Raw genomic sequence first — 23,002 nt, 5'->3', positions numbered from 1 at the left:
GAAGTGACGTACACCCCGGGTGTAGCCCATCGTCTTCCGAGACGGACGGTTGCCTATTACAATTACAACTACAGCGACAACTACAAGAGCGAGTCAGAGGCTGGGAACACTGCCGTGACGAACTCAGCTCTTGACTCGCCAAAGCCTGCCCACTATCTACAAGGCCTTCCTCTGATTTCAATTGCACATGCATTTGTGATTTGGCTCTGTAGCTTAGTTGGTTAAAGCACTTGTCTAATAAATAGGAGATCCTGGGTTCAACTCCCAGCAGAGCCTTATTTCACTGCAGCAACATGCTTGAAAAGTTTCAAAATCAACATTGACATTTGTGTCTTGTGAACTTTAATTCAAAATACTTGATGAATTTCAATCACATAAAAAAACAGCCTTTGTGAAGGATATGAGTTTGGAATGGCTGTTCTTCCTTGGACAGAATTTCAGTGCTGAGACATGAAAGATAACTTCTTTGACATAAATTTGTTCACAGTTACATTCAACCTGGAAAACAGCTTGATATTAATCTCACTGAAGGAGAGTGTTTGTGTCATTATGTGTTGCTTTTAACCGAGACTGGGACATGACGCAAGTGGGAGGGTTGATCTGAGGTTTGGAATATTTGTCAGTCAGGAACAAGAAAAATCAAAGGAACCAAATAAGAAAACCTATGTCTCATGTGGTTACCGAGAAACGGTGAGAAGATATTAAACTTTGTTGTATACAGTATTTGTAAACAGTATTTGAAGGGTCTCAGTAAAAATGTTCAGTGTTGATGAGAGTGGGGTCTGGGTGAGCAGCTGCTTAATGTGACAGGGTCAGGACTGGATGCAGGAAGTTCTCTGACAGTCTCTCTCTGATGGGTTGAGTTGATTTTCAACTGGCAGCTGTTGCTGTTTTGATAATTCAAGTTCCCTCCACTGATTTTTTTGGACAGACAGTGCAGTATGAGGATGTAAAGGGTTAATGCTGAAGACAGTGGGATTAACCCCTCCCACAATCAGAGTGATGATGTAACAGTCACATGAGATGAGGTTTGGGAGGAGAGAGCAGCACCAAGGATGCCAGTTTCGGAGGCTTGATGAGTGTGTATATAGTATTGTGTAAATTAGAAAAGAGTTCTTAGTTCTTTCAGCAGGGAATGTGTCCAGAAAATATCGCGAAACTCACAATTTTATTATTCAGGAGTTGGAACACAGGGATATTAACTCCAAGTGACAGTAGTGGTTTCATTTAACAAAAGAAAAGTAGAGAATAATATTGCTCATTGATTGAAATCCCCCAGTGAGGAGACAGTTAAACAGGTGATCTGTTGGGGCATCCTTCGATCCAAGGTTTCGGCAGCATCTTTTTTTAATCCAGCTTTGATGGACCAGTGAAAAAACTGAAAAAAGTGAACAGATCCATCCTTTCTTTTCTTCCTTCTTCCCATCAGTTTCTCTTTTCTGTCCCAATTTAATCTGCTGTTTTATCCATTCCAATCATAATTCAACATTCCAATCAAATCTATTTGTTATTCCACAGTGTCTCTCCATGTGTTTTATTCTGTTGTATTCTCTCACAGTCTGTTTGATGATCATTTTTACATCTCACTCTCTGTTCTGGTGAAGATCATAAGCAGTATTATCTGTTTGCAACACCCGACAAGTCGGCCTGAGGCTGTGTCTCATCGATAATGTGGAGTTAGGAACATAGGAACATAGGAGCAGGAGTCGGCCATTCAGCCCATCGAGCCTGCCCCACCATTCAATATGATCATGGCTGATCATCCACTTCAATGCCCTTTTCCCCACACTTTCCTCATATTCCCTTATGTCATTTGTATTTCGAAATCTATCAATCTCTGCTTTAAACATACTCAATGACTGAGCTTCCACAGCCCTCTGGGGTACAGAATTCCAAAGATTCACAACCCTCTGAGTAACAACATTTCTCCTCATCTCTGTCCTAAGTGGCTTGCCCCTTATTTTGAAATTGCGTCCCCTGGTTCTCGACTTCCCAACCAGGGGAAACATCTTAGCTGCATCTACCCTGACTGTCCTTTAAATATTTTGTAGGTTTCAATGAGATCACCTCTCATTCTTCAAAACTCTACAGAATAGAGCCCCAGTTTCCCCAATCTCTCTACATAGGACAGTCCCACCATCCCAGGAACAAGTCTGATGAACCTTCTTTGCACTCTATCTGTGGCAATAATATCCTTCCTAAGGCAAGGGGACCAAAACTGCACACAGTACTCCAAGTGCAGTCTAACCAAGGTTCTATACAATTGAAGCAAGAATTCACTACTCCTGTACTGAAATCCTCTTACGATAAAGGCTAACATACTATTAGCCTTCCTAATTGCTTGCTGCACCTGCATGTTAGCTGTCAGTGACTTATTGACATGGACACCCAGGTCTCCCTTATACTCTATACCTCAGTTAATAAAGGAAAGGACCTGCTGAACCACCTTATTGACCTGTACTGCTACTTCAGGGATCTGTGGACATTCACTCCGACGTCCCTCACTTCCTCTACACCATTCAGTGTTCTCCCATTAATTGTGTATTCCTTTGCCTTTTTTGACGCCTGCTCTCGCTGTTCCCTGCTCTCCGAGTGAACTCTTGCTCCCTCTCTCTCCTGGGCTCTTTATGCTCCACTCTGCTCTCACTGTTTCCCACTCTCTTAATGTATCAATATTTGTTTGCCTTGTGTTTAATTTAAAATATGGATTAACTGTATTTTACAGTTGTAGGTTTTATTTGGTAAGCCTGTGCAAGTTGTGGATTGGTATTCAATATTCAGCTCTGTGAAAACGATTGTGAATGAAAATATAACTTTCAATCTTATACATGGGCTGGTCTGCAAGCTCCAAGTCCTTCATTTTGTAGTAATGGCTTGATACTGTATCTTTCAGTCTTAATCTCTGTCGGATTTTTGAACTGGTATGTAATGCATAACTTGGTCTAACGTTCTGATGTACATTATTGGGATTCATAGGATCATAGGAAATAGGGTCATTAGGCCATTCAGCCCATCGAGCCTGCTCCGTCATTCAAACAGATCGTGACTGATCATCTACCTCTACGCCATTTTTCTCTGCCATCTCCATATCCCTTGATCTTGTTAGTATTTAGAAATCTATCGATTTATGTCTTGAATATGTTCAATGATTGATCTTCCACAGCCCTTTGGGATAAAGAATTCCACAGATTTCTCACCCTCTGAGTAAAGAAATTCCTGCTCACCTCAGTCTGCCCTTATTCTGAGACTGTGTCCCCTTGTTCTGGACTCACTAGACAGAGGAAACATCCTATCCATATCTACCCTGTGACACCCTGTAAGAACTTTGCCTGTTACAATGAGATCACTTCTCACTCTTCAAAACTCTAGAGAATTTAGGCCCAGTTTCTGCAGTCTCTCATCAAAAGACAATCCCACCATCCGAGGTGATGAGACCAGTGAATCTCTGTTGCACCCCCTCTGTGACAAGTCTATCCTTCCTTAGATAAGGAAACCAAAATTGTACAGAATACTCCAGGTGCGGTCTCATCTAGACTTCATACATCTTTACTCATGTACTCAAATACGCTTTCAATGAAGCCAACATACCATTTGCCTTCCTAATTGCTTGCTGCACCTGCATACTAGCTTTTAGTGTCTCATGAACAAGGACACCCAGGTGCCTTTGGACATCGACACTTCCCAGCCTCTCACCATTTAAGAAATGCTCTGTCTTTCTGTTCATTCTACCAAAGTGGAGAACTTCACACTTATTCACATTATATTCCATCTGCCATGTTCTTGCCCATTCATTTAACCTGTCCAAATCCCCTTGAAGCCTCCTTGCATTCATTCTGTACCTTTCAATTCTGTAAATTTTGTCTGTTCTATTTCAGATTTTATATTTAAAATGTCACCATGGTGACAGAGTTTATTTAGATCTGATAGTGAGTTTGTTTTTGGACTGTGATTGATGTATCAACCTGTCAGCTGTACTGAATTGGAGTGAAATAGAAACAACTTCTGTCTCTCCTGCTGTTGTTTGACTGTTGGATTGAAAATGTGTCTCTCTTGACTTTGGGATCAGTGTCTGTCTGACTACTTATTTTGTTTGCTCCAGTGGAACTGATGAACTGGCAGTATCTCTGTGCTTTGGGAGTGATCCTGTACCGACTGTGTGTTGGAACGAGATCACTGCATTTTTCCTTGTGTCCAAGAATCACCACATCCAGTCAGGTTCCTTCATGTATTTTCCTGCAGGAATGAAAGAACTGGTGAGGTAGAAGATACAAAAGCGATCAATGTAATCGTCCCAATAATAATCATTATGAACAATCACAAAATGAAAACCAAGAACACAAACGGCGTCAGTGTCTGCCTCCACTGCAGTACTGCAGTATTCAGCTTCTGTTTACCAGGTGTTTGCAGTGGTTTTACAACAAGTTTGTGACATTCAGAAACAACACAAGCCCTGCACTGCTCAATGACTGGGACTGTCCGATAGAGCAGTGACCTTTACACAGTCACATTTCTATTTCAACGGAAAACAAGCAGCCACTATTTAAAATGTGCCTTTCACACTTCTCACCTGGTGTCTGCAATAAATGTTCTTTGTCTAACTGTCCACATCGTTATTTTGCGGCTATTTTCCCCCCACTGTTCACAATCCAACAAACAGTGAGAGACTGGAACGAAAGCAGGAAAATTCCCTCTCGTTTGGATGGTGAAATTGTCAGTGATTTTCAATAGTGATTTCTTCCCATTGTGTCTCCCTGAGCCTGTACAGACACTGTCCGAGAATGAACTCTCCCTTCCCCGTGTCCCCGGCTCACTCCATGTTCCGGGAGCAGCTCCTGCTCCACAGTGTCTGTTGCAAACACTCCCCGACTCCCCCTCAACTTCCCACCACTCAATGCTAATCTCTGAGCACATCTGCGGACACGCTCCCAAAGCAGTGGCTGCAGGAAGCAGATGCTGTTTGTTCCCTTCCCCCGGGCCCGGGAAGTCTCCATTAGCAGCTGATTTAAAGCATCTTCCCCTGATTGAGTGAATGGCCTCACAGACTGGGTTGGGGAAAGTCTGCGCATGCGCCCCACTCCTCATTGTGACGTCGCACTGGGGGCGGGGCTACATCGCGCGTGCGCAGATCTTTGCAGAAATTCAGCACTCAAACATCAATGGGAACTTTCCCCATTTCACCCTCATCAAAGTCCCAAAGAAAGTGAAGAGGGGCTTGGACTGGAGGGAGGGAGGGGCGGGGTAGGGGGAACCTAGAACCCAGAAAGCTGCCCACTTGCCCCATTTAGATGCTCAATTTGCGGTCATTCCCTGCAGGGGGTTTGTTATTATTGAGCCCCTCCTGGTAAAACAATCTGACAGAAAGAGGGGAGAAGGGAGGGAGCCGGTGTGTTTACTGGGACCTTGTAGAATTCATTTCAGCAGCAAAAGTCTCGGGTTATATTAACCCGAGTGAAACACGCTGTCAGTGAGAGGAAAACCGAACAGCCCTTTTCATCTTTTCATTGGAAACAAAGTAGAGCCGGAATTGCGGCGATCAGAGCAGACACACAAACTCAATGACAGGAGAGCTCGGCCGTCCCTGAGTTTCAGCTCCCAGCTCTTACATTTCCTCATCCACACTGTCTTTACTGCGGATGTTCAGGGGTTCCTTGTCGGATCTGAGGACTGTATCCATTAAACATTCTGAGTCAGGAGATCCACACACTCTCTGTTATCAAGATTTATGGGCAGGAATGTTTCAAAACTTTGTCTATTAAATCATTGTATTATTCACAGAACTAATGAGGTAATCGGTTCATTATTCAGGCTTTGAACTTGGTTTGGGTCGACCGAAAACTGAGAGGTTCAGCACTTTTCCACTTCTTCACTAATATAACTGATTTTTTTTGATGAAGTAACAGAAAAGGTTGATGAAGGGAAAGCAATGGATGTTGTCTATATGGATTTTAAGAAAGCGTTTGACAAACTACCACATAAAAGGCTGGGTAACAAAACTGAGGTTCCTGGAATAGGAGGGTCAGTATCTGCTTGGATTTAAAAATGGATGAAATATCAAGAAAAGCGAGTTGTGGTATTTGGTTGTTTTTCAGAATGGAAGATGGTGAACAGTGATGTCCACAAGGGTCAGTGTCAGGACCACCATATATATAAATGACTTGAATATTGGAATCACAGAATCACAGAATTGTTACTGCACAGAAGGAGGCCATTTGGCCCATCGTCTCTGCACTGACTCTCCAAATGAGCAATTCACCTCATGTCACTTCCCCGTCTTCTCCCCATAATCCTGCACATTATTTTCAGATAACAGTCTAATTCCCCTTTGAATTCTTCAATTGAACCTGCCTCCATCACATTCTCAGGCAGTTCATACTTTAACCACTCGCTGTGTGAAAAAGTTTTTCCTCATGTCGCTTTTGCTTCTTTTACCAATGACTTTAAATCTGTGCCCTCTCGTTCTCGATCCTTTCACAAGTGGGAACAGTTTCTCCCTATCCACTCTGTCCACACCCCTCATCATTTTGAATACCACTATGAAATCTCCTCTTAGCCTTCTTTTCTCCAAGGAAAACAGTCCTAACTTCTCCAATCTATCTTCATACCTGAAGTTCCTCATCCCTGGAACCATTCTCATGAACCTCTTCCATAATCTCTCCAATGCCTTCACATCTTTCCTAAAGTGTGGCACCCAGAACTGGACGCAGTACTTCAGCTGAGTCTACTGTCTTACACAAGTTCAACATGACCTCCTTGTTCTTGTACTCTATGCCTCTATCACTAAAGCCGAGGATACTGTATGCTTTATTAACCACTCTCTCAACCAATAACATATAACCCCAGGTCCCACTGCTCCTGCACCCCCTTTAGAATTGTACCCTTTATTCTATATTGTCACTCCATGTTCTTCCTACCGAAATGAATCAATTCACATTTCTCTGCATTGAACTTCACCTGTCATCTGTCCTCCCATTCCACCAACTTGTCTATGTCCTTTTGAAGTTCTACACTATCATCCTTACAGTTCACAATGCTTCCAATTTTCGTATCATCCATAAACTTTGAAATTCTGCCCTGTACACCAAGGTCTAGGTCATTAATATATATCAGGAAAGGCAAGGGTCCCAACACTGACTCCTGGGGAACTCCACTACAAACCTTCCTCTAGCCCGAAGAACATCCATTGATCACTACTCTTTGTTTCCTGTCACTCAGCCAATTCCATGTCCATGTTACTACTGTCCCTTTTATTCCATGAGTTATAACTTTGCTCACAAGTCTGTTGTGTTGCATTGCATCAAATTCCTTTTGAAAGTCAATAAAAGCAAAATACTGCAGATGCTAGAAATCTGAAATATAAACAGAAAGTGCTGGAAATACTCAGCAGGTCTGGCTGCATCTGTGGATAGAGAAACAGAGTTAATGGTTCAGCTCAGTGACCTTTCAGATGCTGTCAGACCTTTTGAAAGTCCATGTGGACCACATCAACAGCATGCCCTCATCATTCCTCTCTGTTGCCTCATCAAAAAACTCCAGCAGGACAGTTAAACATAACTTTCCCTTAAGAAATCCATGCTGGCTTTCTTGAATTAACCCACATTTGTCCATGGGGCTATTAATTTTGTCCCGAATTATTCTTTCGAGAAGAGAGTGAGACGAGGTGAGTTGCTTCAGCAGAGAGCCAGCATGGGTACGTTAGGCCGAATGGCCTCCTTCTGTGCTTTAGCCATTCTATGATTGTATGATTCTAGCAGCAACTGTTGGTGGAGAGGCAGTGATGCAGGAATGGGTTGAGAGAAAGGGGAAAGTCTGGGCTGGTGTGTGTTTGCAGCATTTGCAGCTTGTGTTCGGGTTTGTGAATAAAGGTGATTTGGAAGCTGTGTTCCAAATTGAAGTGTTTATTGGAAGCAAGAAGTTGATGTCAATGAAGAATAATATGTGTGAAGATGAAGCGTGGTGTGATTGTGGATAGCAGTAAATATATTGTTGGTGAATTATTTGTGTTAATAAACTTCCACTGCACCCTCTGCTGCAGGCTGCTGTTTATATCCAGCTGTGTATTAGTGCTGTGTGTTAACTAGATAAATGTTTGTTTCAACGCTGTTTATAAAGCAATAGCATTGCACTCAAACAGTCCCAGACACAGCAACACACGTACAAAAGCAAAATGCTGCAGATGCTGGAAATCTGAAATATAAACAGAAAATGCTTGAAATAGTCAGCAGGTCTGGCAGCATCCGTGGAGAAAGAAACAAAGTTAATGTGAGCTAAGGAAACAGACCTGAACTGTTGACTGTTTCTCTCTGCACAGATGCTGCCAGACCGACTGAGCATTTCCAGCATTTTCTGTTTTTATTACAGCAACACCTCTGATCAGCAGTAGCGGTGATAGTGCGAGCCAGGGGGCAGCCGGGAAGGTACGTTTCACTATAAAGTACTTACCTGGCGATTCGGCGGACGCGGACACGGGGACTGCTGGGTCAGTGAACTTATATATTCGGGCAGTGGCTAAACCCGAAACACTACATGTGTAGTGTCTCCCACCCATCCTCCTCCAACCAAAAAAAAGGACTCTTGTGTGGAGGGTTTGGTAAGGTAAAGTATTCCTTTATATTTTTTTATTCTCTGTTGTCAAATTCGAGCAGAGGGGATGGAAACTCGGGCAGTTGCATGCTCCTCTTGCAGGATGTGGGAGGTAAGGGTCACCACTCGTGTCCCTGCTGACTTCACCTGTGAGAAGTGCACCCAACTCCAGCTCCTCACAGACCACGTTAGGGAACTGGAGCTGGAGCTGGATGAACTTCGGATCATGCGGGAGGCAGAGGGGATGATAGAGAGCAGTTATAGGGAAGTACTGACACCTAAGTCACAGGATAAAGGTAGCTGGGTGACCGTCAGGGGAGGGAAAGGGAAAAGGTGCACAGTGCAGGGATCCCCTGTGGCCGTTCCCCTCAATAATAAGTATACCGTTTTGGATACGGTTGGCGGGGGGACCTACCAGGGGAAAGCCACAGCGACCAGGTCTCTGGCACTGAGCCTGGCTCTTCGGCTCAGACGGGAAGGGTGGAGAATAGGAGAGCGATAGTGATAGGAGATTCAATGGTTAGAGGAACAGACAGGAGATTCTGTGGTCGCGAACGAGACTCCCGGATGGTATGTTGCCTCCTGGGTGCCAGGGTCAGGGAAGTCTCAGATCGAGTCTACAGGATTCTTAAGGGGGAGGGGGAGCAGCCAGAAGTCGTGGTACATATCGGTACCAATGACATAGCTCAGAAAAGGGATGAGGACCTGAAAAGCGAATATAGGAGTTAGGTTGGAAGCGAAAAGGGAGGACGAGCAGAGTAGTAATCTCAGGATTGATACCGGTGCCACGTGCTAGTGAGGCTAGAAACAGAGAGCGAGTGCAGCTGAACACGTGGCTACAGAGCTGGTGTAGCAGGGAGGGCTTCAGTTATGTGGATCATTGGGATACCTTCTGGGGAAGGTGGGACCTGTACAAGAAGGACGGGTTGCATCTGAACTGGAGGGGCACCAATATCCTGGGCGGGAGGTTTGCTAGAGCTCTTCGGGAGGGTTTAAACTAGTTTGGCAGGGGGATGGGAACTGGAGCTATGGATCAGTGGATGGGGTAGCTGTTGAACAGGCAGATACCGAGTGCAGAGAGTCTGTGAACAAGGTTAGACAGTTGACAGGGCAAAGTTTCAGCCAGTATGATGGGTTGAAGTGTGTCTATTTTAATGCAAGAAGTGTCAGGAATAAGGGTGATGAACTTAGAGCATGGATCAGTACTTCGAGCTACGATGTTGTGGCCATTTCAGACACTTGGAGATCACAGGAGCAGGAATGGATGTTGGATGTTCCGGGGTTTAGATGTTTCAAAAGGAATAGGGAGGGAGGTAAAAGAAGTGGGGGAGTGGCATTGTTAATCAGGGATAGTATCACAGCTGCAGAAAGGGAGGTCATCGAGGAGGGTTTGTCTACTGAGTCATTATGGGTGGAAGTCAGAAACAGGAAAGGAGCAGTCACTTTATTGGGAGTTTTCTATAGACCCCCCAATAGCAACAGAGACACGGAGGAACAGATTGGGAGGCAGATTTTGGAAAGGTGCAGAAGTAACAGGGTTGTTGTCATGGGTGACTTCAACTTCCCTAATATTGATTGGAACCTCCTTAGTGCAAATAGTTTGGATGGAGCAGTTTTTGTCAGGTGTGTCCAGGAAGATTTCCTGACTCAATATGTCGATTTTTTTTTTTATTTCCAAAATATACTTTATTCATAAAGATCTGTAAAAATTACATTGCCACACAGTTTCCAAACAGCACCAAAAAATACAAACATTGAAAGGGGGATCAGTTTCCTTCAATACTGTCATGAGTTTCTTCCCAACCCTTCCGTTTCACAATTGTCATGTCAATTGCAGTTTTACATTTACAGCAATTGAGAATATTAACGATACAGTTCGAGGGGTTTCCCATTGATCCAGCCCCTCAGTCCAGCTTGGTGGGGGAACCTTACACTGTGGTCTTTCCCTATTGAGCCTTTGCTGCGGCTGCCCCAAGCTTTAGTGCGTCCCTCAGCACGTAGTCCTGGACCTTGGAATGTGCCAGTCTGCAACATTCGGTGGTGGACAACTCTTTGCGCTGGAAGACCAGCAAGTTTCGGGCAGACCAAAGGGCGTCTTTCACCGAATTGATAGTCCTCCAGCAGCAGTTGATGTTTGTCTCGGTGTGCGTCCCTGGGAACAGCCCGTAGAGCACAGACTCCTGTGTTACAGAGCTGCTTGGGATGAACCTTGACAAAAACCACTGCATCTCTTTCCACACCTGCTTTGCAAAGGCACATTCCAGGAGGAGGTGGGCGACCGTCTCTTCCCCACCACAGCCAACGCGGGGGCACTGTGCGGAGGGGGCGAGACTTCGGGTGTGCATGAAGGATCTGACGGGGAGGGCCCTTCTCACCACCAGCCAAGCTACGTCTTGGTGCTTGTTTGAAAGTTCTGGTGATGAGGCATTCCGCCAAATAACTTTGACGGTCTGCTCGGGAACCATCCGACAGGATCCACCGTTTCCTTTTCCCGCAGGGCCTTGAGGACATTCCGTGCAGACCACTGCCTGATGGACCGGTGGTCAAAGGTGTTTCCCCGCAGAAACTGCTCCACGAAGGATAGGTGGTACGGCACCGCCCAACTGCATGGAGCGTTCCGCGGCAATGTGACCAGGCCCATCCTTCGCAACACCGGGGACAGATAGAACCTCAGCACGTAGTGACACTTGGAGTTTGCGTACTGGGGATCTGCACACAGCTTGAAGCAGCCGCACACGAAGGTGGTCATCAGGATGAGGGCCGCGTTGGGTACATTTTTCCCGCCCTTGTCCAGAGATTTGAACATCGTGTCCCTCCGGACCCGGTCCATTTTAGATCCCCAGACGAAGCGGAAAATGGCTCGGGTGACTGCCACGGCGCAGGAGTGGGGTTTGGGCCAGACATGCGCCACGTGGAGCAACAACGTGAGCGCCTCGCACCTGATGACCAGGTTCTTACCCACAATGGAGAGAGATCGCTGCCCCCACATGCCCAACTTTTGTCGTACCTTGGCTACTCGCTCCTCCCATGTTTTGGTGCACGCCCCGGCCCTTCCAAACCATATCCCCAGCACCTTCAGGTAATCTGACCTGACGGTGAAGGGGACAAAGGATCGGTCAGCCCAGTTGCCAAAGAACATGGCCTCGCTCTTGCCGTGGTTAACTTTGGCTCCCGAGGCCAGTTCGAACTGGTCGCAGATGCTCATCAGTCTGCGCACGGACAGCGGATCCGAGCAGAAAACGTCGACGTCATCCATGTACAGGGAGGTTTTGACCTGAGTGCCTCCGCTGCCTGGGATTGTCACCCCTCTTATGCTCGCATCCTTCCTAATAGACTCAGCAAAGGGTTCAATACAGCCAACAAACAAGACCGGGGATAGAGGGCAGCCCTGTCTGACTCCAGATTTGATCGGGAAACTTTCCGATTCCCACCCGTTGATTGAGACTGCGCTACTGATGTTTGTGTAGAGCAGTTGGATCCAATTGCAGATTCCCTCCCCAAACCCCATTTTGGAAAGCACGTCCATCATGTAGGTGTGCGATATCCTGTCAAAAGCCTTCTCCTGGTCCAGGCTGATGAGGCAGGTGTCCACCCTCCTGTCCCGTACGTAGGCGATCGTATCCCTGAGTCGCGCAAAGCTATCAGAGATCTTCCTGTCGGGTACAGTACAGGTCTGATCGGGGTGAATCACCAACTCCAGAGCAGACTTGACTCGACTGGCTATAACTTTGGACAGAATCTTGTAATCAACATTAAGTAGTGAGATGGGCCGCCAATTTCTGATTTCTGCCCTCTCCCCCTTCTGCTTGTAAATGAGGGTGATGATGCCTTTTCTCATGGATTCTGACATGCTGCCGGCCAGGAGCATACTCTCGTATACTTCCAGCAGGTCCGGGCCGACCCAGTCCCACAGGGCCGTGTACAACTCGACCGGTAAGCCGTCGCTCCCGGGAGTTTTACTCGTCTCGAAAGACTGGACGGCCTTTGTCAGCTCGTCCAGAGTTAGCGGCTTGTCCAGTCTCTCCCTCCTGCTGTCATCTAAGACCTCTGTGATAGATGACAGGAAGGACTGGGAGGCTCTGCTGTCTGTGGGCTTCGCGTCATACAGCCCAGCATAAAAGGATTTGCTGATCCTTAGTATGTCGGACTGTGAAGACGTTACCGAGCCATCTTCTTCCTTCAGGCTGCTGATAACAGAGCTCTCTCTGTGTACCTTTTGGAAGAAGTAACGCGAGCACGTCTCATCCTGCTCAATGGAACGGACTCTGGATCGGAAGATGATCTTGGAGGCCTCCTTGGCAAAGAGCGAGGCCTGCTGGCTCTTCACCTCTTGGAGGTCCTCCTTGACCTCGACCCCCATTGACTGCAACCGGAGTAGATTTTGCATAATTTTCTGGAGTCGGGACAGTTCCCTCTGTCTCTCTCTCGCCTTCTGAACACCTTTATGGATGAAGAACCTCTTGATGTTCTCCTTAATCGCTTCCCACCAGTGAACTGGAGACTCAAAGAGGGGTTTCACGGTCCTCCAACCTTTGTAATCCCTTTTGAGTTCCTCCACGTTCTCTGGGGTCAGCAGTGTCGCATTGAGCTTCCACGTCCCTCTGCCAAACCGCTGGTCGTCCTGTAAGTGACAGTCGGCCAGTAAGAGGCAGTGGTCGGAGAAGAACACCGGCTTGACTTCGGTGGTTCCGACCGTGACAGCACGGGACACAAACAGGAAGTCAATCCTGGAACGGGCAGACCCGTCCGATCTTGACCATGTGTATCTGCGCTGCGCTCCGTCTGCAGGTTTGCTGAAGACGTCGTGCAGTTTGGCATCCTTAACTGTTTCCATTAGGAATCTGGACGTAGCGTCCAGTTTGCTGTCGTCACTGCCGGATCGTCCAGCCGCATCGATGATGCAGTTGAAGTCACCGCCTAGGATGACCGGCCTGGACGTCGCCAGCAGCAGTGGGAGCTGCTGGAAGACGGTCAGCCGCTCGCTGCGTTGTACCGGGGCGTACACGTTGATCAACCGGAGCGGAGCGTTGTTGTACATCACGTCTGCTACGAGGAGGCGGCCGCCCACCACCTCCTTAACTTCGGAGATGGTGAAGTTACCTCCCCGCAGCAGAATACCCAGGCCGGAGGAACGGCAGTCATTACCCCCCGACCAGATCGATGGCCCGTGGGACCACCATCGCGACCACTGCCTGTAGGTGCTGAGGTGTGGTATTCCACACTCCTGCAGAAACAGTAGGTCAGCTTTGACCTTGGCAAGGTAATCCAAGGTTGAAACACATCGCGTAGTAGATTTAATGCTACGCACATTAATGGAAGCAATTCTTACACCCATGTTTTACTAAAAATTAGTTGTTGCTTCCCATACCATTTGTCCTCGCTAGTCCCAGTCCTTCGGGATGTTCCTGCATACCCATCGTGTGCGCAAGCAGTTTCACGTTGGTTGGGCTCAGAAACCCCTCCTGATTTTTCATGCAGGGTTTGTGCAGCTCGGGTGACATCGGGGGTGTCTTGTAGGCAGAGAGCATTGGGCTGTCCTCAGCTGCTTCCATCTGTTCCTCCTCGAAAACATTACAGCTCCCGGTCTCCCGGAGCTCAGGTGCGCCAGACGTGTCTTTGCTCCCGGTGTCCCGGAGCTGAGATGCGTTGGCCACTTCGTTACGTGTGGGGCATTGGGGTTGGGCCATGCCGGGCCCATCACAGCTTCCAGTGCCCGGGGGCTGGGATGCTTTATCATCCATCTCGGAGTTCTGCCGCCTCTTTTGAAGGGGCTGTCGTTCCAGCATTTCCCCGTCCAGTGAAGAGGAGTTGTTGCAGTCTGATTCAGAAGAGAGCCTCCTCTTGCCACTGGTTTGGGTGGTGGCTTTGGGATGTTTTTTCTTTGTGGTTTTCCTCTGGACCACTTGCCACTGACCTGTTTGTGTAGATAGGCTGACTGGAGGGGAAGCTATGTTGGATTTGGTGCTTGGCAACGAACAAGGCCAGGTGGCAGATCTCTCTGTGGGAGAGCATTTCGGTGATAGTGATCACAACTCCCTGACCTTTACTATCGTCATGGAGAGGGACAGGAGCAGACGGGATGGGAAAATATTTAATTGGGGGAGGGGGAATTACAATGCTATTAGACAGGAACTGGGGTGCATAAATTGGGAACAGATGTTCTCAGGGAAATGCACGACAGAAATGTGGAGGTTGTTTAGGGAGCACTTGCTGCGACTGCTGGATAGGTTTGTCCCGATGAGGCAAGGAAGGGATGGTAGGGTGAAGCAACCTTGGATGACAAGAAATGTGGAACAGCTAGTCAAGAGGAAGAAGGAAGCTTACTTAAGGTTGAGGAAGCAAGGATCAGACAGGGCTCTAGAGGGTTACAAGGTAGCCAGGAAGGAACTGAAGAATGGACTTAGGAGAGCTAGAAGGGGACATGAAAAAGTCTTGGCGGGTAGGATTAAGTAAAATCCCAATGCGTTCTACACTTATGTGAGGAACAAGAGGATGGCCAGAGTGAGGGTAGGGCCGATCAGAGATAGTGGAGGGAACTTGTGCCTGGAGTCGGAGGAGGTAGGGGAGGTCCTAAATGAATACTTTGCTTCAGTATTCACCAGTGAGAGGGACCTGGTCGTTTGTGAGGACAGCGTGAAACAGGCTGATATGCTCGAACAGGTTGATGTTAAGAGGGAGGATGTGCTGGAAATTTTGAAAGACATGAGGACAGATAAGTCCCTGGGGCCAGACGGGATATACCCAAGGATATTAAGGGAAGCGAGGGAAGAGATTGCCGCGCCTTTGGCGATGATCTTTGCGTCCTCACTGTCCACTGGAGTAGTACTAGATGATTGGAGGGTGGCAAATGTTATTCCCTTGTTCAAGAAAGGGAATAGGGATAACCCTGGGAATTATAGACAAGTCAGTCTTACGTAGGTAGTGGACAAATTATTGGAGAGGATTCTGAGAGACAGGATTTATGATTAGTTGGAAAAGCATAGTTTGATTAGAGACAGTCAGCATGGCTTTGTGAGGGGCAGGTCATGCCTCACAAACCTTATTGAATTCTTTGAAGATGTGACAAAACACATTGATGAAGGAAGAGCAGTGGATGTGGTGTATATGGATTTCAGCAAGGCGTTTGATAAGGTTCCCCATGGTAGGCTCATTCAGAAAGTAAGGAGGCATGGGATACAGGGAAAGTTGGCTGTCTGGATACAGAATTGGCTGGCCCATAGAAGACAGAGGGTGGTAGTAGATGGAAAGTATTCAGCCTGGAGCTCGGTGACCAGTGGTGTTCCGCAGGGATCTGTTCTGGGACCTCTGCTCTTTGTGATTTTTATAAATGACTTGGATGAGGAAGTGGAAGTCTGGGTTAGCAAGTTTGCCGATGACACGAAGGTTGCTGGAGTTGTGGACAGTGTGGAAGGCTGTTGTAGGTTGCAACAGGACATTGACAGGATGCAGAGCTGGGCTGAGAAGTGGCAGATGGAGTTCAACCTGGAAAAGTGTGAAGTGATTCATTTTGGAGGGTTGAATTTGAATGCAGAATACAGGCGAAAAGACAGGATTCTTGGTAGTGTGGAGGAACAGAGGGATCTTGGGGCCCATGTCCATAGACCGCTCAAAGTTGCCACCCAAGTTGATAGGGTTGTTAAGAAGGCGTATGGTGTGTTGGCTTTCATTAACAGGGGGATTGAGTTTAAGAGCCGCGAGGTTATGCTGCAGCTCTATAAAGCCCTGGTTGGACCACACTTGGAATATTGTGTTCAGTTCTGGTCGTCTCATTATAGGAAGTATGTGGAAGCTTTAGAGAGGGTGCAGAGGAGATTTATCAGGTGCTGCCTGGACTGGAGGGCATGTCTTACGAAGAAAGATTGAGGGAGCTGGGACTTTTCTCATTGGAACGAAGAAGGATGAGAGGTGACTTGATAGAGGGGTACAAGATAATGAGAGGCATAGATAGAGTGTATAGCCAGAGACTTTTTCCCAGGGTGGAAAGGGCTATCTCCAGGGGGCATAATTTTAAGGTGATGGAGGAAGGTTTCGGGGAGATGTCAGAGGTAGTTTCTTCACACAAGAGAGTGGTGGGTGCATGGAATGCACTGCCAGCGGTGGTAGTAGAAGCAGATACATTAGGGACATTTAAGCGTCTCTTGGATAGGTACATGGATGATAGTAGAATGAAGGGTATGTAGGTAGTTTTGATCTTAGAGTAGGTTAAAGGTTCGGCACATCATCGTGGGCCGAAGGGCCTGTAATGTGCTGTACTGTTCTATGCTCTATGTTCTATAACACAGGTGTTGGGAGGCACAGCCTGGCTACGCAATGTTACAAGGACGTTGAGTGACACCATCGACAACGGGACAGAGAGAAAAACACATAGAAAACGAATAGACTGTGAGGAAGCAAAAGTGAGGAACGGAGAGAGAGAGCCAGACAACGAAACTGAGATGGAGAAACAAGGCATTTGTATGATTGTGCTCTCCCTGTTGTCTAAAGGTATTTCCTGTTGTGTAAATATGTTTTCTGTTGTGTAAAGATGTCCCCTGTTGTTGTGTAAATGTTTTCCCTGTTATTGTTTTATTTTCTGTTACTGACGATCTCCTCACTGACCATTTGTCCTGGTTTTATTGTGGCCAACATCACCATCTGGTGGTGGAGAGGAGACTCTGCAGGAAGGGTTTGACAAAGTGGGAGAGTCTCGGCTGGTCCGTGTTTGCAGTTTGTGTTCGTATGAGCAAAAGTGATTTGTTACTGATTGATCTGTTCACTCGAAGGAAAAAGCTGATTGCAATCGAGCGCGTCTTGTTATTATGGGGAAACACTTGATGTTTTGAAAGTGAACTGTTTGTGTTATTACCAAACATAAATAGCAGAGAATGGTTTCAATCCATCGATCTCTGGGTTATGGGCCCAGCACGCTTGCGCTGCGCCACTCTGCTAACTGCTGTTTTCAATTTTAGCTGCCTGTTAGTGAAATATGTTCATTTCTCCAATGTTTTTATCAAAATAGGATTGTGGTCGGATTTCTCAAGAATCCCGGACTCAGCAACACACGTGCTGACGGACTCACCCTCACTGCACAATGACACAAGGACACTGAGTAACAGCACCGACAATGAGGCAGGCAGAGAAAGACACACAGAAAACCAGGAAGAGATTATCAGGACCCAGAAGGGAACAGACAGAGAAAGACACAGAAAACCAGGAAGAGATTATCAGGACCCAGAAGGGAACAGACAGAGAAAGGTACTGAGCAAACCAGCAAGAGACAGCGAAAGACTGATGATTTATGTAATTGTGTTCTCTGTTGTGTAAAGATGTTCCCTGTGTTCTTTTAAAGATATTTCCTGCTGTATAATATGTTCTCTGTTGTGTTACTGTATTCGCTGTTGTGTGAAGATGTTCTCTGTGATTATGTAAAATGGTTCCCTGTTGGGTAAAGATCTTCTCAGTTGTGTAAATATGATCCGTCTTGTGTAAAAGTGTTCCGGGTTGTTTAAATATGTTCCCTGCTCTGTAATGTAGCGCTGAGTCTGCACTAATGGAATTGCTACAGTATCTTCCAGTCTGATACTGTATGAGGGCTGGAATGTGATCCAAAGCACAGTCTATACAAATTAAATTGCTATTGTATCTTTTAGTTTCACAATCCGGGGGAGTTTTAAACTGAATTCTCAGTTTGTATCTCAGGTTATACTATCTTTCAGATTCTCTCAATCTGATGTCACACTTGAGATTTAGACTTAAGAAAGGATGTACTGGCATTGGAGGAGTTCAAAAGCGATTCACTCAGCTGATTCCTGAGATGAAGGGGTTGACTTATGAAGAACGGCTAAACAGGTTATTCATTCGTGTTTAGAAGAATGAGGGGTGATCTTTTTGAAACGTACAAGATTCTGAGGGGGCTTAACAGGGTGAAGAAGGGTCTCTGACCTGAAACATTAACTCTGCTTCTCTCTTCACAGATGCTGCCAGACCTGCTGAGTATTTCCAGCATTTCTTGTTTTTATTAACAGGGTCGATGTTGAGAAAATGTTTCCACTAGTGGGGGAATCTCAAACTAGGCGACATAGTTACAGAATAAGGGGACACTCATTTATAACTGAGATGCAAAGGAATTTCTTCTCTCAGAGGGTAGTGAATGTCTGGAATTCTCTACCCCAGACAGTATTGGAGGCTAAATCACTGAAAGTATTTAAAGAGGATGTAAATAGATTTTTGAAATATTGGAGAGTTGAGGGCTATGAAGAGCTGCCATGAAAGAGGAGTTGAGGTCTGGGGCAGATCAGCCATGATCTTACTGAATGGCGGGGCAGGCTTGAGGGGCCGAATGGCCTACTCCTGCTCCTATTTCTTCTGTTCTTATGTTATGTTATATCTAATGTATATGTCAGGATGCACTATGGGAATTAATACTGAAACTTATAAACTCATAATGTGTGTAAATATTGGGCTGATATTTAACTTGAATCTCAGAGTACATTATTGTCGTTAATTCTGTAAGTTTGAAAAGGGAACTCTGTGCCATAATGAAAACAAGAAATGCTGGAAATACTCAGCAGGTCAGGCAGCATCTGTACAGAGAGAAGCAAAGTTAACGTTTCAGGTCAGTGACCTTTCAGATGCTGCCAGACCTTTTGAAAGTCCATGTGCACCACATCAGCAGCATTGCCCTCATCATCCCTCTCTGTTACCTCATCAAAAAACTACAGCAGGACAGTTAAACATGATTTTCCCTTAAGATATCCATGCTGGCTTTCTTGAATTAACCCACATTTGTCCATGGGATTATTAATTTTGTCCCGAATTATTCTTTCGAGAAGTTTTCCCACCTCCAAAATTGAACTGACTAGGGAGTGAAATGAGGTGAGTTGCCCTAACAGAGAGCCAGCACGGGTTCGACAGGCTGAATGGCCTCCTTCTGTGCTGTAGCCATTCTATGATTGTATGATTCTAGCAACAACTGTTGGTGGAGAGGCAGTGATCCAGGAATGGGTTGACAGAAAGGGGAAAGTCTGGGCTGGTGTGTGTTCGGGTTTGTGAATAAAGGTGATTTGGAAGCTGTGTTCCAAATTGAAGTGTTTACTGGACGTAAGAAGTTGATGTAAATAAAGAGTAAAACGTGTTAAGATGAAGTGTGGTGTGATTGTGGGCAGCAGTAAATATTGTGTTGGTGAATTATTTGTGTTAATAAACTTCCACTGCGCCCTCTGCTGCAGGCTGCTGTTTATATCCAGCTGTGTATTCGTGCTGTGTGTTAACGAGATAAATTTTTGTTTCAACGCTGTTTATAAAGCAATAGCATTGCACTCAAACAGTCCCAGACACATCAACACACGTACAAAAGCAAAATACTGCAGATGCTGGAATTCTGAAACATAAACAGAAAATGCTTGAAATAATCAGCAGGTCTGGCAGCATCCGTGGAGAGAGAACAAAGTTAATGTGAGCTAAGGAAACAGACCTGAACTGTTAATTTTCTCTCTGCACAGATGCTGCCTGACCTACTGAGCATTTCCAGCATTTTCTGTTTTTATTACAGCAACACAGGTGTTGGGAGGCTCAGCCCGGCAACACAATGTTACAAGGACGCTGAGTAACACCATCGACAACGGGACAGAGAGAAAAACACACAGAAAACCAAGAATAGACTGTGAGGAAGCAAAAGTGAGGGACAGAGAGAGAGGCAACGAGACTGAGATGGAGAAACAAGGCATTTGTATGATTGTGTTCTCCCTGTTTTCTAAAGGTATTTCCTGTTGTGTAAAGATGTACCCTGTTGTTGTGTAAAGGTCTTCCTGTTTTTGTTTTATTTTCTGTTACTGACCGTCTCCTCACTGTGACCATTTGTCCTGGTTTTATTGTGGCCAACATCACCATCTGCTGGTGGAGAGGAGGCTCTGCAGGAAGGGGTTGACAAAGTGGGAGAGACTCGGCTGGTCCGTGTTTGCAGCTTGTGTTCGTGTGAGCACAAGTGAGTTGTGACTGATTGATGTGTTCACCAGAAAGAAGAAGCTGATTGCAATCGAGTGCCTTTGGAAGCATCTTGTTTTTATGGGTAAATACTTGATGTTTTGAAAGTGAACTGTTTGTATTATTACCAAACATAAATAGCAGAGAATGGTTTCGATCCATTGACCTCTGTGTTATGAGCCCAGCACGCTTCCACTGCACCACTCTGCTAACTGCTGTTTTAAATTTCAGCTGCCTGTTAGTGAAATATGTTCATTTCCCCAAAGTTTTTATAGAAATAGGATTGGAGTCGGATTTCTCAAGAATCCCGGACTCAGCAACACACGTGCTGACGGACTCACCCTCACTGCACAATGACACAAGGACACTGAGTAACAGCACCGACAATGAGGCAGGCAGAGAAAGACACACAGAAAACCAGGAAGATATTATCAGGACTCAGAAAGGAACAGACAGAGAAAGGTACTGAGCAAACCAGCAAGAGACAGCGAGATAAAAGCAAAATGCTGCGGATGCTGGAAATCTGAAATAAAAACAAGAAATGCTGGAACCACTCAGCAGGTCTGGCAGCATCTCTGGAAAGAGAAGCAGAGTTAACGTTTCGGGTCAGTGACCCTTCATCAAGGAGGCGAGGACAAATGGTATGGGAAGCAACAACTAATTTTCAGTAAATAATGGGTGTAAGAATTGCTTCCATTAATGTGCGTAGCATTAAATCTACTACGCGATGTGTTTCAACCTTGGATTACCTTGCCAAGTTCAAAGCTGACCTACTGTTTCTGCAGGAGTGTGGAATACCACACCTCAGCACCTACAGGCAGTGGTCGCGATGGTGGTCCCACGGGCCATCGATCTGGTCGGGGGGTAATGACTGCCGTTCCTCCGGCCTGGGTATTCTGCTGCGGGGAGGTAACTTCACCATCTCCGAAGTTAAGGAGGTGGTGGGCGGCCGCCTCCTCGTAGCAGACGTGATGTACAACAACGCTCCGCTCCGGTTGATCAACGTGTACGCCCCGGTACAACGCAGCGAGCGGCTGACCGTCTTCCAGCAGCTCCCACTGCTGCTGGCGACGTCCAGGCCGGTCATCCTAGGCGGTGACTTCAACTGCATCATCTGGAGATCTAAAATGGACCAGGGCGGGAGGGACACGATGTTCAAACCTCTGGACAAGGGCGGGAAAAATGTACCCAACGTCGCCCTCATCCTGATGACCACCTTCGTGTGCAGCTGCACCAAGCTGTGTGTGGAGCCCCAGTACACAAACACCAAGTGTCACTCTGTGCTGAGGTGTTGCGAAGGATGGGTCTGGTCACATTGCCGCGGATCGCTTCATCCAGTTGGACCATACCGTACCAGCTATCCTTCGTGGGAATGTTTCTGCAGGAAAACACCTTTGACCACCAATCCATCAGGCAGTGGTCTGCACGGAATGTCCGGAATGCCCTACGGGTAAAGGAAACGGTGCATCCGGTCGGATGGTTCCCCGAGCAGACTGCCAAGGTCATTTGGCAGAATGCCTCATCACCAGAACTTTCAAACAAGCACCAAGATGTAGCTTGGCTGATGGTGAGAAGAGCCCTTCCTGTCAGATCCTTCCTGCATGCCCGAAGTCTCACCCCCTCCACACGCGGCCCTCGAGGTGGCTGCGGTGGGGAAGAGACAGTTGCCCACCTCCTTCTGGAATGTGTCTTTGCAAAGCAGGTGTGGAAAGAGATGCAGTGGTTTTTGTCGAGGTTCATCCCAAGCAGCTCTGTAACACAGGAGTCTGTGCTCTACGGGCTATTCCCAGGGATACACATCGAGATAAACATTAACTGCTGCTGGAGGACCATCAATTTGGTGATAGACACTCTTTGGTCTGCCCGAAACCTGCTGGTCTTGCAGCACAAAGAGTTGTCCACGACCGAGTTTTGCAGACTGGCACATTCCAAGGTCCAGGACTACGTGCTGAGGGACGCACTAAAGCTTGGGGTGAAGCGAAGGCTCAATGGGGAAAGACCACTGTGTAAGGTCCCCGTGCCATAGTGAACTGGGCAGCTGGACCCATTGGAAACCCCTCGTGCTGAAGACACCAGATATGGGTTTGCTGTAAAATGTCCATGTCAGGTAAAACGGAGTGGAAGGGTTGTGAGGCAACTCACTCCTGTATTGAAGAAAACTGATTTCCTTTGCACTTTTTGGAATGTCAACTTGGTGCTGTTTTGAACTGTTGTATAATGCATTTTTTACAGATTTATATGAAGAAAGCATATTTTTAGGAATAAAATCCTGGGGATTCATATGCATAGTTCTTTGAAGGTGGCAGGACACATTGAGAAAGTAGTTAGCAAAGCATATGGGATCTTGGGCTTCATAAATAGAGGTACTGAGTACAAAAGTAGGGAAGTTATGCTGAACCTGTATAAATCTCGAGTTGGGCCACAACCAGAGAATTGCATCCAGTTCTAGTCAACACACGTT

General features: G+C 46.5%; 1 non-coding gene across 1 annotated transcript; it reads left to right on the top strand.

Annotated features, from left to right (window-relative positions):
- Positions 1-202: 202 nt before the first annotated feature.
- trnai-aau (transfer RNA isoleucine (anticodon AAU)) lies at positions 203-276 on the top strand. The gene has a single exon. It is a non-coding gene; the product is annotated as a tRNA-Ile (tRNA).
- The last annotated feature ends 22,726 nt before the right edge of the window (positions 277-23,002 follow it).

Source organism: Heterodontus francisci, chromosome 50, assembly GCF_036365525.1.
Source record: "Heterodontus francisci isolate sHetFra1 chromosome 50, sHetFra1.hap1, whole genome shotgun sequence".
Taxonomy (NCBI): domain Eukaryota; kingdom Metazoa; phylum Chordata; class Chondrichthyes; order Heterodontiformes; family Heterodontidae; genus Heterodontus; species Heterodontus francisci.
Note: the sequence above shows the minus strand (reverse complement) of the source record. Positions and strands in the feature narration are given on the sequence as shown.